This window comes from Mustela nigripes, chromosome 6 (assembly GCF_022355385.1).
Source record: "Mustela nigripes isolate SB6536 chromosome 6, MUSNIG.SB6536, whole genome shotgun sequence".
NCBI classification, from domain to species: Eukaryota; Metazoa; Chordata; class Mammalia; order Carnivora; family Mustelidae; genus Mustela; species Mustela nigripes.
Window position 1 is genome coordinate 13,782,197 of NC_081562.1, and position 13,689 is coordinate 13,795,885.

Here is a 13,689-nt window from a genome sequence, read left to right on the forward strand (position 1 = left end):
AGACACTCAAAGTGGTGGAAATGGAGAGCAAGGAGATTTTAATCCTCCCCCAAAAGTGGGTTTCCTAACCCCATGCTGGTAGTAAGTCACATGCAACTACTATTGGTGTTATGGTAATGGCCAGGCACTTTCATGGTTAAACTTCACAACAGTCTTGCAAAGCTAGTTATATTACCTTATTCTACAGCGGAAGCACCCAAAGCTTGAAGAAGTGTAGAGGCCAGTCCAGGACTTCACAGCCAGACAGGAAGCTATGGGCCAGGGACTCAAAATCAGCTCAGCCGTGCTCAACCTTGACTATACAATGATGTTACCTGGGGTGCTGACAAAATACATACCTCCTGGTGAGAAAATATACACCAGTGGTATGGACTGCTGCCTAGGTGTTTTCATGGCCCATCCCACTGGAGCTGGTCTTTTTTCTGCCTCAATACATCTGCTTGCCAGTGAGTTGTGAAGGCAGATGTATTAGAACATTACCTTTGAAAGTGACTGATCAGCTAAAACCTTCAAGCACCCTTAATTACAAAGGAACACCCACTGACATCTGCCTCCCTTAAGGGTAACTCCAAGGATATGGAAACTTATTTTTCTGGTTGCCATGACAATCTTTTGCAACGTCAGCAAAAATGCTCTGTGTTACAAACATGCAACCATAAAACCATCAAAATCTTTAGCTCAGAATTCATCTCAGCTCCAGACCATGCCATGCCCCCTCTGAGCCATTACCTAGGGATTCTAGAAAAGAACTATAGATGTCAGGACCCTCTAAACATTCCCCTCATTTTACTAGGGCTCAGAGATAAGATGAATTGCCTCATGTCAGGGAGTAAATTAATATTTTCAGATTTTCTTTTATTCTATACCTCATTTCCCCATCTTCCTAAGACATTTTTTAATCCAAAGAGAAAATAGCTGAAATTGAAAAGTTCTCTCATTTTTACTGTTCTTATTTTTATAAGTCAAATGTATTTTTATGCTTTTTAATTAATTTATTTTAAAATAAAAATGTATCTATTTAAGGCATACAACATGATTATTTGCATATATATATAGGGAAATAATTACTACCTCAACCCTCTTTGGATAGACTCCAGAGCCCTCTTACTACTGCATGTGTTTTAACTCTCACAGACTTATTTGTGTTTTGTACCCCCAATCAATTTTAATTATAGCAATTCATCTTTCTGCAGATTTTAGGCACCATGATAGGTAGTGAAGAGGAAATACTGAAAGATCATTGTTGTCATCTTAAAAATCTCTCCATGGGGCTCCTGGGTGGCACAGTTGGTTAAGTGTCCAGCTCTTGGTTTGGTTCAGGTCATGATCTCAAGGTCATGAGATCCAAACCTGCCTTGGGCTCCCACTCAGTGCTGGAGTCTGCTTGGAATTCTCTCTCTGCTTCTCCTCTGCCCCTGACCCTGCTCAGGCGTGTACATGTGCGTTGGGTACATGTTCTCTATCATAAACAAATAAAATCTTTAAAAAAAATCTTTCCATGGGGGCACCTGGGTAGCTCAGTGGGTTAAAGCCTCTGCCTTCAGCTCAGGTCATGATCTCAGGGTCCTGGGATCGAGCCCTGCATCAGGCTTTCTGCTCAGCAGGGAGCCTCCTCCCCACCCCCCTGCCTGCCTCTCTGTCTACTTGTGATCTCTGTCAAATAAAAAATCTTTCCATGGATGGATAACAAAATTAAGTCTGCCCTTGTTAGCAAGTATGAACAAACCATAGCTGAATAGAGGAGAACTTTCCTTGCTTGGGACCTGGGCTCCAGCTGCAACTCTGTCACTCACTAGCTGCGTTACATCATTCCAAGCTGTGTGTGTTAAGGCACACACACACAATGGCCATCATTGTTAAGACAGCGTTTTGAGTTCTCACCTCAACTATGTGCTAAGCGACTTTGTGCAAGTCTGTTTCTTCCCCTATGAAATGGAGATAATATCTCCTTAAGAGGGTTGTTGGCCCATGGATATATATAGCACTTAGCACAGTGTCTGATAACACAAAACTGTGCTCAATAAATGAAAGTATTATTACTCTAATGAATACTATCTAAGCTGCCTACCTCATAGGAGGGCATATGAAATAAGGGACTTAGCAAGCTAGAAAATTTACATATAAGAGGGCTTATTTCTACAGTTGATTTGTTATTATAGGACTTGCTTGCTTTTTTTAGATCAGATAAGAATAGCAGATCTGGGCTCTTATCAAATATAAATATCTTTTTAAACCACCACCACCACCATCCTGGAGGGTTGGATTTCTTACTGAGGGGTGAGACAATGTGCACACCTGTCACTGTGGGTGCATCCATATGTATGCAAATTCCTGAGCTGAATTGTTCCCCAGAGAAAGGATCCTATGATGCATTATGTTTCTCTCCTTCCTGGACCCATCAGGATTCTTGGTTAAAAGCGAGAGAAATAATGTAGGCTGTTAACACAAGGAGGGGATTTAGCAGAGATGGAACATTCATAAAATAAAATTGGATGGGGGACAGGATGGCATGAAGGATCAAGCTTGGGAAACAGGCAGAAATTAAAGGAATCTCGAGGTTGGCCAACAAGATTCATGACCAAGCAGCAACCAATGGTCCAGCCTCTTTAGGATGCAGATGCTGCTGCCATCATCCAGTCTGGTTAATCTCACAGCCAATCTCTTTCCATGATTGTCACATTCCAGAAAGACAAAGTCCCAAGAGTGAGCAACTTGGCCCAACTTAGGTGACACCTCTACCTCAAATATTTTTAGGGACCAGGAGAAAGCAAATTTTGGAAGGGTCTGGCCCTGGGAACTGCGAGGTCCCCACACAATGAAAAACTCCCCCAGTATCTTCCAGGCAACCACCTTTGGTCCAGCTCTCATTTCATTGATGAAGAAGGTTCAAAGAGGTTGTTCAATGACTGTGTATCAAGTCTTCTGTTTTCCAACCCCATATTTACTCTCTTACACAAAACCTAGCAATTTATAAAGTTATAAGTTGTTTCTCCGGCTTTAAACAATATCTCAGGTGGGGATAAAGGGACTTACTATGGAGAGTCATTATCTGTTTTCAGACCCTTTTTATTACATAAGCTCAGCACATGAGAATAAATAATGCTGGAATGCAGCTGACCTCTAATACATGATGGGAGAATCTCATTACTGCAAAATCCTTGGTGATAAATATAGAGAACTGGCTATGATACATTGAATTTTCAGCTGTAACCATTAAGCACTTCTGCATCTAACCGCCTTTTCTTTTCTTATTCATGGTGCAATAAAAAAATAATTTTCCATGCCATAATTTGCCTGGTTTTTGATCTACACTTCTATCCCACTCAGTTTCCTCTTAAACAAAACAAAAACAAAAATAAAAACAAAACTGGGGCACCTGGGTGGCTCAGTGGGTTAAAGCCTCTGCCTTCAGCTCAGGTCGTGATCCCAGAGTCCTGGGATCGAGCCCCGCATCGGGCTCTCTGCTCAGTGGGGAGCCTGCGTCCTCCTCTCTCTCTGCCTATTTGTGATCTCTGTCTGTCAAATAAATAAATAAAATCTTTAAAAAAAAATAAAAACAAAACTGATACTAGTGGAGCTTTTTGAATTTATAAACCCAAACAAGAACACCCTTTCCATTTTTCTCCAAGCAACTCTCCTGTGTATATTTGAAAGCCAATAGTTTTTTTTTTTTGAAAACTACATAAAAGTCCAAATCTTAGAGTTGGGAGGCATCTTAGGGGAGCTCTGCTCTGACCTCATTTCACAGGTAAGGAAATGGAAGCTTAGAAAGAATGTGCCTGGTAGGTAGAGGCAGAGACGGGCCAAATGCCATCAAAAACTATGCTGGGTTTCTGAATTGAGATTTCCTTGATCCTCTTATGTCCACTACTGCCATCATTTGCTTCTGAACAGAAACTCAGGAAGGATCTGAGGTATTGCTTAATCCAGAAGTAGAAAGTAGTAGTCAAAGGGGCAAATCCTGCCTGTACACGGGTTTGATTTTGCTCAACGTTCTTGGCTCACAGAGTTCTTTAAAATTATTTTAAATTAATTGCCAACATATAAAAACCTGGAGATTTAACATAATCTGAATTTCTGACTCTTTAGTAAAAGTCAGATCATCGGGCAACTCAAGGTCCCTACTGCCATATGGCAAAAATGAGTTGTTGCCGAGTAACAAGCTGCCCCCTTAGGCAGCTGTGCACACCCCAATATGCGACAGTCTCCACCCCTCCCTGTTCTATCACATCCTGCCAACTTCACTTGCTACATTACTGCCTGTCTCCAAAATTTGTGATTCCTAAGCTAGTCTTACTCCCTTAGATACTGAAGTTGCGTCACTGATTGAGGTCACTTACTAAGGGTCATGCAGTAAGCACAGATGATGGAAGACAAACTTCCAAGGGCTCAGTCCCTGGCTCTCCTCTGGTCTCACACTAGGAGGTCTCATACTGCTCCAGGTCAGAAGACTCCCCCAGGCACATTTCCAGCCCCAGACTCACATCTTGCTCTATGCTTGGGTATCCAGCCGTCTCTTTGAACAAGTTGATTAAACCTTTCGGTGCCTTCATTTTCTCATCTGTGATATGGTGACGATGAGATTACTTTTCCACCATACAGTTATGAGAATTATATATACAATTGGTTAATATATGCAAAACAATTTGAAGAGAATCTGGCACTACGGTTATTGTAAGTTGCCTTATGGGTCTCTAGAATGTTCATGATGGAGCTTTTATTTCCTTCTGCCTCCAATCTGTTCCTTCCCAGGCTTCCTCATGTTGGTAATAGCACCATCATCCCATGGATGGCTCAAGCTGAACACCTGAGAGTCACTGTTTGTTCATATGTTTTCCTCATTCCTTAAATCCAATTCATCATCAAGCTTTTCCATAATACTCTATAAATGTATTTCAATTGGTCTACCCTCCCCATCTCTGCTGTCCCCACCTTGGTCCAAGTCACCGTCATCTCTTGCCTGGGCTTCTACAGTATCCTCCTGTTATACACTGAACTATGATCCCCCCCCCCCCCCAATCATATGTTGAAGCTGTAATTCACAATGGGATGGTATTTGGAGATGTAACTAGATTTGGCCTTTGGAGGGTAACTAGATTTGGATGACGTCATGAGGGTGGGAGCTCATCACGGGGTTAGTGTCCTTATAAGAGACATGAGAGAACTTGCTTGCTTTCTCCCTGCCATGCAAGGATACAGGGAGAAGGCAGCCATTCATGCACAAGCCAGGAAGAGAGCTCTCATTAGAAACAGACCCCACCCGCACCTTGATCTTTACCTCTACAACTATAAGGAAATAAATTTCTGTTGTTTAAGCCAACCAGTCTACGGTAGAGAGTGAGCAGACTAAGACACCTCCTAAATGATCTCCCTGATTTGTCATTCTTTCTCTTCCAAAATCTGTTCCCCACACACCAGCAAGCTGTTTTAAACACGTCGTAGGCACCCCCTCCCTCCAATTCAGTGGCTTATTTTTGTCCTTATAATAAAAGGAAGGCCTTCAGGGTGGCCCATCGGGTTCTGGGAAAATCCGCCCCCGCTACCTTTCCAACCTAGCGCCCCCTGCCCTTGCTCAGCGCTCTGGGCCAGCCTAGTCTCCGGTTCTGTCCTCAGAACCAAGGTGCATCTGGTGCCCCCTGCCGGCCACGCTCTTCCTCCAGCCGTGGAATCCCTTTTCGCTTTCAACTCTCACATCAATTATCACCTCCCCAAGTGGCCACAGGAAACCACCCGATTCAGAGCGTCCCTGACCCCGTTCCTTATTTTAAATCACCTTTTCCTTTCATAACAATCTTACATTATCTTCTTTGTCTGTTTCTCTGCATTTAATCTGCCCCCCACCCCCCGGCCCCATGCAAACTACAGGAGGGCGACAGACTTCGTCTTGTTCCCCGGCCCTGAGTGCCCATCACACTACCTGAGACACGCGCGGACGGTGCGGCGGGGTCTCTCTGAGGCGCCCCCTGAGGTCCTGAGAAGTCAGGTGCCCTTTTCAAAGCTGGCTTCCAAGGACGCTGCCCTCTTCGCACTCCCCAAGGGGCGTCGAGACGCTCCTGGGATTGAGCTTAATCACCGCACTCTGCTGCCTGAGCCTGGGGAGGGATCAGAGTCTGGGAGCAACTTTCCCGCGTAGAGAGGTGAAGCGCGAGCAGGGGGGAGGGGAGGGGAGAGGCGGAGGGGGCGGAGTCTCCGGGGGCGGGGCCTCGCTGTCCCAGCCAATGGGGCGTCTCGGCACGGCGGGGAGGCCAGGCGGCAGAGGAGAGACGCTCCAGCGCGGTCGGTGCGGAGGCTGAGCTCGCGGACCCTGAGCGCTTCCTCAGGCGGGCGGCGCGTTGGAGGCAACCGCCCCGCTACGCCCCGGGCGCTGGTTTCCTGGCAGCTCGCACGGTAAGCGGAGCGCCGCCGCGAAGTGGACTTTGTGGGGTTTTCGGAAACTGAGAGCTAACCCTCCCGCCCTCGGCCCCTCAGAAAGGGGCTGCCGGTGGCGTCCTCGCGCCCGGCCGCGTCCCCGGCGCGCCGGCCCTGTGCCCGCGGGATGCGGGCGCGCGGAGGGCCCGGGAGGGAGGCGACGAGCCGCCGCGCCACGCTGTCTCCACAGGCTGCCGCAGCCCGGCCCGGGCCCGACCCTGCGACGGACGGGTCGGCGCGCGGGAAATGCCCGGGGCGCGGGACGGTGGCCCCCGGCCGGACCTCCGCCCGGCCCAGGTCTTCAGACCCCTCAGGACCTGTTGGCCTGGGGCTGGGGGTCAGATGTATCACCCTATTTCCCATTTCCACCCGTCCTGAGGCGCAGGAGGAGATCTCCGATCGGCTTCTCGGCCGAGCTCGGAGCGAAGACTGGCCCTGGTTGCCGCGCCCCGTGTATTTATTCAGCCTTTACCCGGCTCTCCCTGCTGTGTGCCAGGCACTATACTGAGCCTTGGTGTACGAAGACGGGCTTTGGAGGGCCTCTTGGGGCCCAGAGGGACAGTAGGAGGAACAGTTACCGAACACTGCAGTACGGGGGACTTGAGGTGGAGAGCAGGAGTGAGGAGCCTGGAGGGCTTCGGGGCGGAGGTGACCACTGAGTGAGGACTTGGAGGGTTAGCCCCGCTGAGAGCTGCGGGGAGGGGATGCAGGGGGAGGGCTGGTGGGACAGCGGGAATTCCAGATAGATTTTCTTGTGCGAGGCTAAGGAAGCTGAAAAAGTCCAGTATTCCATCAGATAATCACATCGGACTAAGGCTTACTGTTGGTAGGAAAAGAGCTGTGGGCATGGCAAGAGGCTAAAACACGCTCCGGCCTTAAAAATGCAGCCTTAGACTATCTGAATTTTGTCCTGGGATGGAGAGCAGTGGAGGAATTCTGACCTGTGACCAGGTCACTCTGGCAGCTCTGTGGAGAATGGATGGAGACCAGAGCAGCAGAGAGAGCTGGTTAAGTTGTAGTTGCTGTTCCGACTTGGCTGTGAATACTCTGGTTCCAGAAGGGAGCCCCAGCTGCCCAGGAGCCTTGCTCCCTGGCCTCCAGGCATGGACTGGGGCCAGGGAGATGTAGCCCACATTACATTTGATTCTACAACTTGCGGGCCATTTTTATATTGTTTCTGGAGGCTTTGAGCTCAACCTTGTCATCAGGGATGGACTCTGGAGAATGGAAGGGTACCTCTCCCCTTCTCTTTCTGTCTTACAGAGGCAGTGTCTCAACTGTTAGAGGCTGTAGTTAAAAGCAAGGTGTCACTGGGGAGTCAGATCAGAAGGTCATTTAGCTGTGTGCCTGGAGGGTGTAATCAACCTTTCTGAGTTTCAGTTTTGTGACTCAAAAGGAAATATCATAACTACCTTTATTAGGTCAGGTTCCCTCGAGAAAGACTCAGAGATTCAGAGGTTTGTGGGACTTTGGGGGAGTGGTCTCACTGTCCAAGGGGGTGAGGGGTAAGGAAAACAAGATTGGGCAGAGGGAGAAGTGGACCTGTGATGCAGTGCAAAAGAAGCCTCAGTTGATCCCCTGAAGTACGGGGGCCAAGCCTTTGAAGCCCCATGTTGACCAGCCAGTAGATGCAGGGGGGTCATAACTTTGGTTATGGTCAACATGGGGCTTCAAAGGCTTGGCTCTCATACTTCAGGGGGTCAACAGAGGCCGGGGAATTGGGGGGATTGAGAGCTGTGCCACAGCAGGCACCTCTACAGGATGGCCTTGGGAAGTAAATGTAGTAACTTGACAGAAACTGACTGGCACTGCATCCACTGCAGAACAGTCATTTAAAAAGAGTTCATTTCTCTTGCCTTTAAACTTCTTGACTGTGTCTGAAAGTGAATTGGGAAGTTAGAATTGGGTAAATAGGATTTTTAGAAGAAAGGACTTTTAATTATAATAGCCACAGTGACTACCACTTCCCATTACTGAGTGCCTATTACCTATATGCGTTCTCTCCTAGTTGTCTAGTAATATTTGGAGTCGGGTACTTTTGTTTTATAGTCAACCTGGTCTTTTCCAAAACACAAGAGTATGCATCCTTTGCCATAAAATAATAGCAATAACAACAGCAGAAATCAAAACAGTGTGATTTGTTACATGCCATGAAGTGATTTCACTGGTGGTTAATTAATTAATTTATTTATCAGTTATTAATTCCAACAATGTGCAGCGAGTGCTTCCTAAATGGCAGGGTGCTGTCCTAGGTGCTGGGAATGCAGTGGAGTCTATCAGGGGAGAGACAGACATTAAATGCTTTGATTTTTTTCAGGAGCAAATGTTGAAGGATAGAACATCCTGTTACATAAAAAATAGTCCCTTTTCCCAATTTACTTTCTCATTCTTCAGTTTTAGTATAACCTCCTCGAAAAGGTTTCTCGGACCTTTCTGTGTAAGGCAGGTCTCCTCCCTTTTACTCTCCTTGATCATTCATTTTACTAATTTCCTTGTTGGTGGTCCTCCTCATTAGACTGAAGCTTCAGGAGGTCGCCTGTTGCTTTATCCCAAGATCCCAGCACAGTGATTAATACAGATTTCTTGAATGAGTGAAATGAATAAGGGGTAGATTTGCTTAACAGAATGGTTAGGGAAGGTCATATTGAGGAGTGATATTTATATTGAGATCTGAGGGATGAGAAGGACCCAGCAGTACCAAGCAATGCCAAGATCAAGAGTCAGAGAGAGCAGCTTGTTCAAGGATCATGAGGTGGAGGAAAGGAGCCCAGTGTGACTGGGGAACAGCCTGAGATGAATTTGGAGAAGTAGACACATCCTTGAAATGCCATGCTGAGCTTGGATTTTATTCAAAATGCAGTAAAGGTCACTGAGGGATTTTAAGCCTGATGATGACTTAAGGTTGTAACATATATTTGTTTGTTGCCTGTTATGCTTCTAGGAGGCAAGCCCCATGAAGAAAAGTGTTCAGTAAATATTGCTAGAGTTAATGGATGATCTGGTTTATGTAGCTACCAAGTGAAAAATGGAGGAGGGAGAGCAATAGGATTTTGTCACAGACTCAGAGTTAGGTGAGAGATGTTAGTGTCTTAGGTACGGAACAGCAGTGGTGTTGGAGAAAGGTAGAAAGAATAGAGTTATATTTGGTTGTAAAGTGGACAAGGACTTGTTAACACATTAGATGTTGGGAATAGAGGAAAAGGAAGAATCAAGGGTGACCTGTGGGTTTATGGTTTAAGATTGGGTAGATGCCAGATGCCCATCAACAGGTGAATGGATAAATAAAATGTAGTATATACTGACAGTAGAATATTACTCAGCCATAAAAAGGAATGAAGTGCTCCTATATGCTATAATGTGAATGAACCTCAAAAAAGATGCTAAGTGAAAGAAAGACAAAAAAGGTCACATGTTGTATGATTTCATTTATATAAAATGTCTAGAGTAGACAAATCTGTAGAGACAGAAAGCAGATTGCTGTTTGTCAGAGACTTGGGGGAAAAGGGTAAATGAGGCATAATTGCTTAAAGGGTAAACAGTTTCCTTTTGGGTTGATGAAAATGTTTTGGAACTAGAAAGAGATGGTGGTTGCACAACATTATGAATGTACTAAATGTCACTGAATTGTACACTTTAAGATGGTTAATTTTGTGTTATGTGAATTTCATCTCAATTTCCCCCCAAAAAAAAGAAAAAAGGAAAAATTGGGTGGATGGGAGAACCAATAACAGAGTGGAGGAGACTGGGAGAGGAGCAGGTTGTAGAATTCACGTGCTGTCTTAGAGATACCCGTGAGACATCCACATGGAGCCTAGGGGGAGGTCTGGGCTGGAGATATAAATAATATGGGAGTTGTCAGCACTTAGATGTCAGCCAACAAAAATGGATGAAATCTAGGGAGAGACAGTGTAAAGGAGCACATCACAGCCTGGATCATTCTTTAATTTGATCTTCATACCTACCAATGAAGGAGGTGCTGTTGTCTTCATTTTCAGATGAGAAAACTAACCCTTCTCCCCTGGCCCCCACATGAACTTGCCCAAGGCCAGACACTTTGTTCTTGAGCATCTCCTGGCTTCCAATGCTTTGCCATTCCCATCTCAGCATGATGCCATTTAGAACTTTAGCAAGGGCCTTCCCTCCCCTCCTCCTCTCCCCACCCTGACTGAATACTCACATGTGGCAGGCACTGTGCTGGGCATATGTTGGTGGAGAAAGTAGAAATGGCTCTAATTTTGTGGAGTTTACCCAGTAAACAAGCAACTGCTGTCCACTGATACAGGGCACCTTAGGAACCTGGAGCAGAAGCATTTGCCCCAGTTTGGGAGTAGCAGGAGGCTTCCTAGAGAAAATGACCGCAAGCTAATATTTGCAGCAGAAGCAGAAAGAGATGATTCTCTGGAGGATTCATGATATCTGAACACCTGCTGTGGGAATTCACCATTCTTTTCATTCCCCAGTTTTTCATAGGTTACTGGCATTTTCCAACTTATTGAGAGGGTTTCCTATATTTTCTATAACTCTGGAAGTAGTAAGCAGACAACTGGCCTAGTTTGATTTCAAGCTTCAGAGGGGTAGCCAGGTAGAGTGCAAACAGCCTGATTTTCAAAGCCAGGCTTCATCTCTTGAGCAAGTGACTTATTCTCTCTGAGCCTTACTTTTTATACCTACGAAATGGAGCCAGTAGTGTGCATTGCTTAATGTAAGAAATAAATGAAATGACACTGTGAAGCATTAAGTACATAATAAATGCTCATAAAAACAATATCTCTTTTATCTTTTGGAGAGGAAGAGTTTCTGAAGAGACTAGTTAGTTAAGTCCTCGCACTCTGCACTATTTGAAATACAGATATCCATCTTTCCTCTGAAGGCTCTGATGGTTCAGGATGGAGCACAGTGTTCTGTATGTTTAGAAATAGCTCACATGATCCTGGTAAAAGCAAGTCTAGGAACCTTGGCTTGACCAAATACTTGAGTCATTGCTATGATGAACATGAAAGGGTTAAGCACCTAAAAGCAGAATTTTGCCTTCTAGGAATTATTAGCCAATGACAGTGCTGACCGATGATGTAATGTCTTTGGCTGGCACTCCATTGGTTAAGTGTATTGTTTCTCTCGCTGCTTCAGCTGTGTGAGGAGCTAAGCTGGAGCCCAAGGGTTAATAATTCTGTGGCAGCAGATAGAGCTATTTTTTTTTTCCATTCCTCTTCTGTTAGGTGTGAGTATAAAGCCCAGCTCAGCAGATTGTTGCCCTTCTCCTTCCAATAAACAGCAGCATCTTCCTCCTTACCTCTTCCCAAGCAGAGCACATGTCTCCGTAGTACTACAGAGGAGGAGGAGGAGGAGGGAGAAGGGGAGGAGGAGGAGGAGGATCAGGATCCTTTAGGGAAGAGAGAACCCTTTCAAAGTTCCACGCGGCAGTCTCTCCTTGCCACTGGGGACAGGCACAGCCCCTGCTGCTCTGGCCTACAAATGTCCCACTGGATGAATTGCTAAACTGTCACCTGCTACTGAGCATTGTTCAACCTGGCGGGATCCTCAGAACCGGGAGGTGAGCCCAGGGTTTTGGAAGAGGGAGTGGGCCTAGCAGAAAGGAGCTCTAGACTGGAGGTCTAGAGAAAGGAAACAGCTCTAGACTGAAGGTCAAGCATAGGTCCATCCCATAGCCCTGGCATGCGGTGTAGGCTTGGGCAGGATGGTTTCCCGCTTTGGGTCTGTATACTCAAGTTCACAGTGTGTGGCTTGGATTAGCGCCCTCTGAATTCTGGGAGACACCGGCCAGGGATTGTGCCGACCAGAGCGATAAGCATACTCTTGGTATAGCTTTCTGTCAAATGATCTCTGCAGATAAATGCTTTGCTCTGGGAACCTTGGGCAGCAGGGGAGTTTCAAGCGAGGGCTGTCTCCTAGGAGCCAGCTAAAATCCAGGCTCTTCCTCATATTGTCTGGACTCTGTCTTCAGTGCTCCCACTTGGCTGAGTAGCCCTCGGTAGACTCCAGGCTGAGGTTTCTCCAGAAACACCTGAATGGTCTCAGGGTTTAATCATGTCCTTTGAGGGGACCTTTGGGTCCTGACACTTGAGTTATCAGTGTGCCTTAATGAATTTGGCTTTCCTAGTTGTCCCATGCTGGAGCTCCTAAGGTGGAAGAAAAACCATTTTTGCATTATTGGATAGCTTAGCTGTGACAGTTTTCTTCTGTGTTTTTAGTGGGCCATGCATTATTGCCCCAGCCTGAAACTTCTCACCTTGCCCAAAGAGGTCTTAATGTAAGCATGCAGCCTCATGGTATAAATTGAAAAAAGTAGAAATAGGGTGGGGTGGGGAGAGGGGAGCAGAGTAACTGGAAAAGGCTGATGATAAGAAACTCTGGCCTTCATTTCATAGGTAATTCAACAAAGTTTGCATTTTACAGACAAGCTATGATGCTACTTCTCTGTTTACTTCCTCTCCAAAAAATACACAAGAAAAAAGTTCTATTATTTTTATTTTTCAGAATTTAATTATGTGTGGGGAGTTTCCAATTTCTTTAGGGAAAGTAGAGCCTGCAGAGTGTTCTCTCTGTGTCTTATATGACCGTTGGCCTCTGCCGCCCTGTGTTCTGGGTTAGACTTTGCTGCTGAGGAACATATGAGCCCTTGGACAAGTCACTGTGTCCCTCTGAGCCTTGTGTTCTGCATATGTCAATCACAGGGGCTGGAGAGAGTTGAACTAGCTGACTTTTAGAGCCCTCATAGCTCTGGCTGTTTGTGCTTTGGATTGCAAAAAGCCTTTGTAATCTGAGGCTATTGATTAAATGGGTTGTATAGGTAAAGAATCTTTGAATAAAGGAATATGCAGCATGAGTCTTCTAAGTGTGGGACTGTATCTATGTTTTAACTCATTTAACTCCCTCAGTAACCCTAGAGTACATGGAATTAACCCCACTCTACAGATACGAAATTACCCAAGATCATCCTACAGTAAATACTGAGACTGGTATTTGTGCCTGTGACCATACTGGGACGGTGGTGCATGTCAGGGTAATGGAAGGGCTGGAGCTGGAATCCTTACCCTCCTTTGCTTCCATGCATCTTCTCCTTTCTACTTCAGATCAAGAACTGATTTTAAGATGGACTATTTCAGCCAGATTAATGGCTGAATGTGGACTATCCAGTTTAATATCTGGGACAGCAGAAAATTAGGGGACCCTGGGTCTGAAAAGGACCTTACAATCTTTTGGACCAGGTCCCTCGATTTATAGCTGAGAAAATGGAGGTCCAGAGAAATTAGGTGACTTGTT

At 45.9% G+C, this 13,689-nt stretch overlaps 1 protein-coding gene across 2 annotated transcripts in view; it reads left to right on the forward strand.

Annotated features, from left to right (window-relative positions):
- Window positions 1-6,248: 6,248 nt before the first annotated feature.
- SYN3 (synapsin III) overlaps window positions 6,249-13,689 on the forward strand; it is a 453,479-nt gene continuing 446,038 nt past the window's right edge. Inside the window, exon 1 of one of the 2 annotated variants that reach the window (XM_059402159.1) lies at window positions 6,249-6,387. The gene's annotated coding sequence lies outside the window, so the exon portion shown is untranslated. Of the gene's footprint in view, window positions 6,388-11,884; window positions 11,960-13,689 lie in introns of those variants that run through there. The other variant, XM_059402161.1, reaches the window with a different exon arrangement.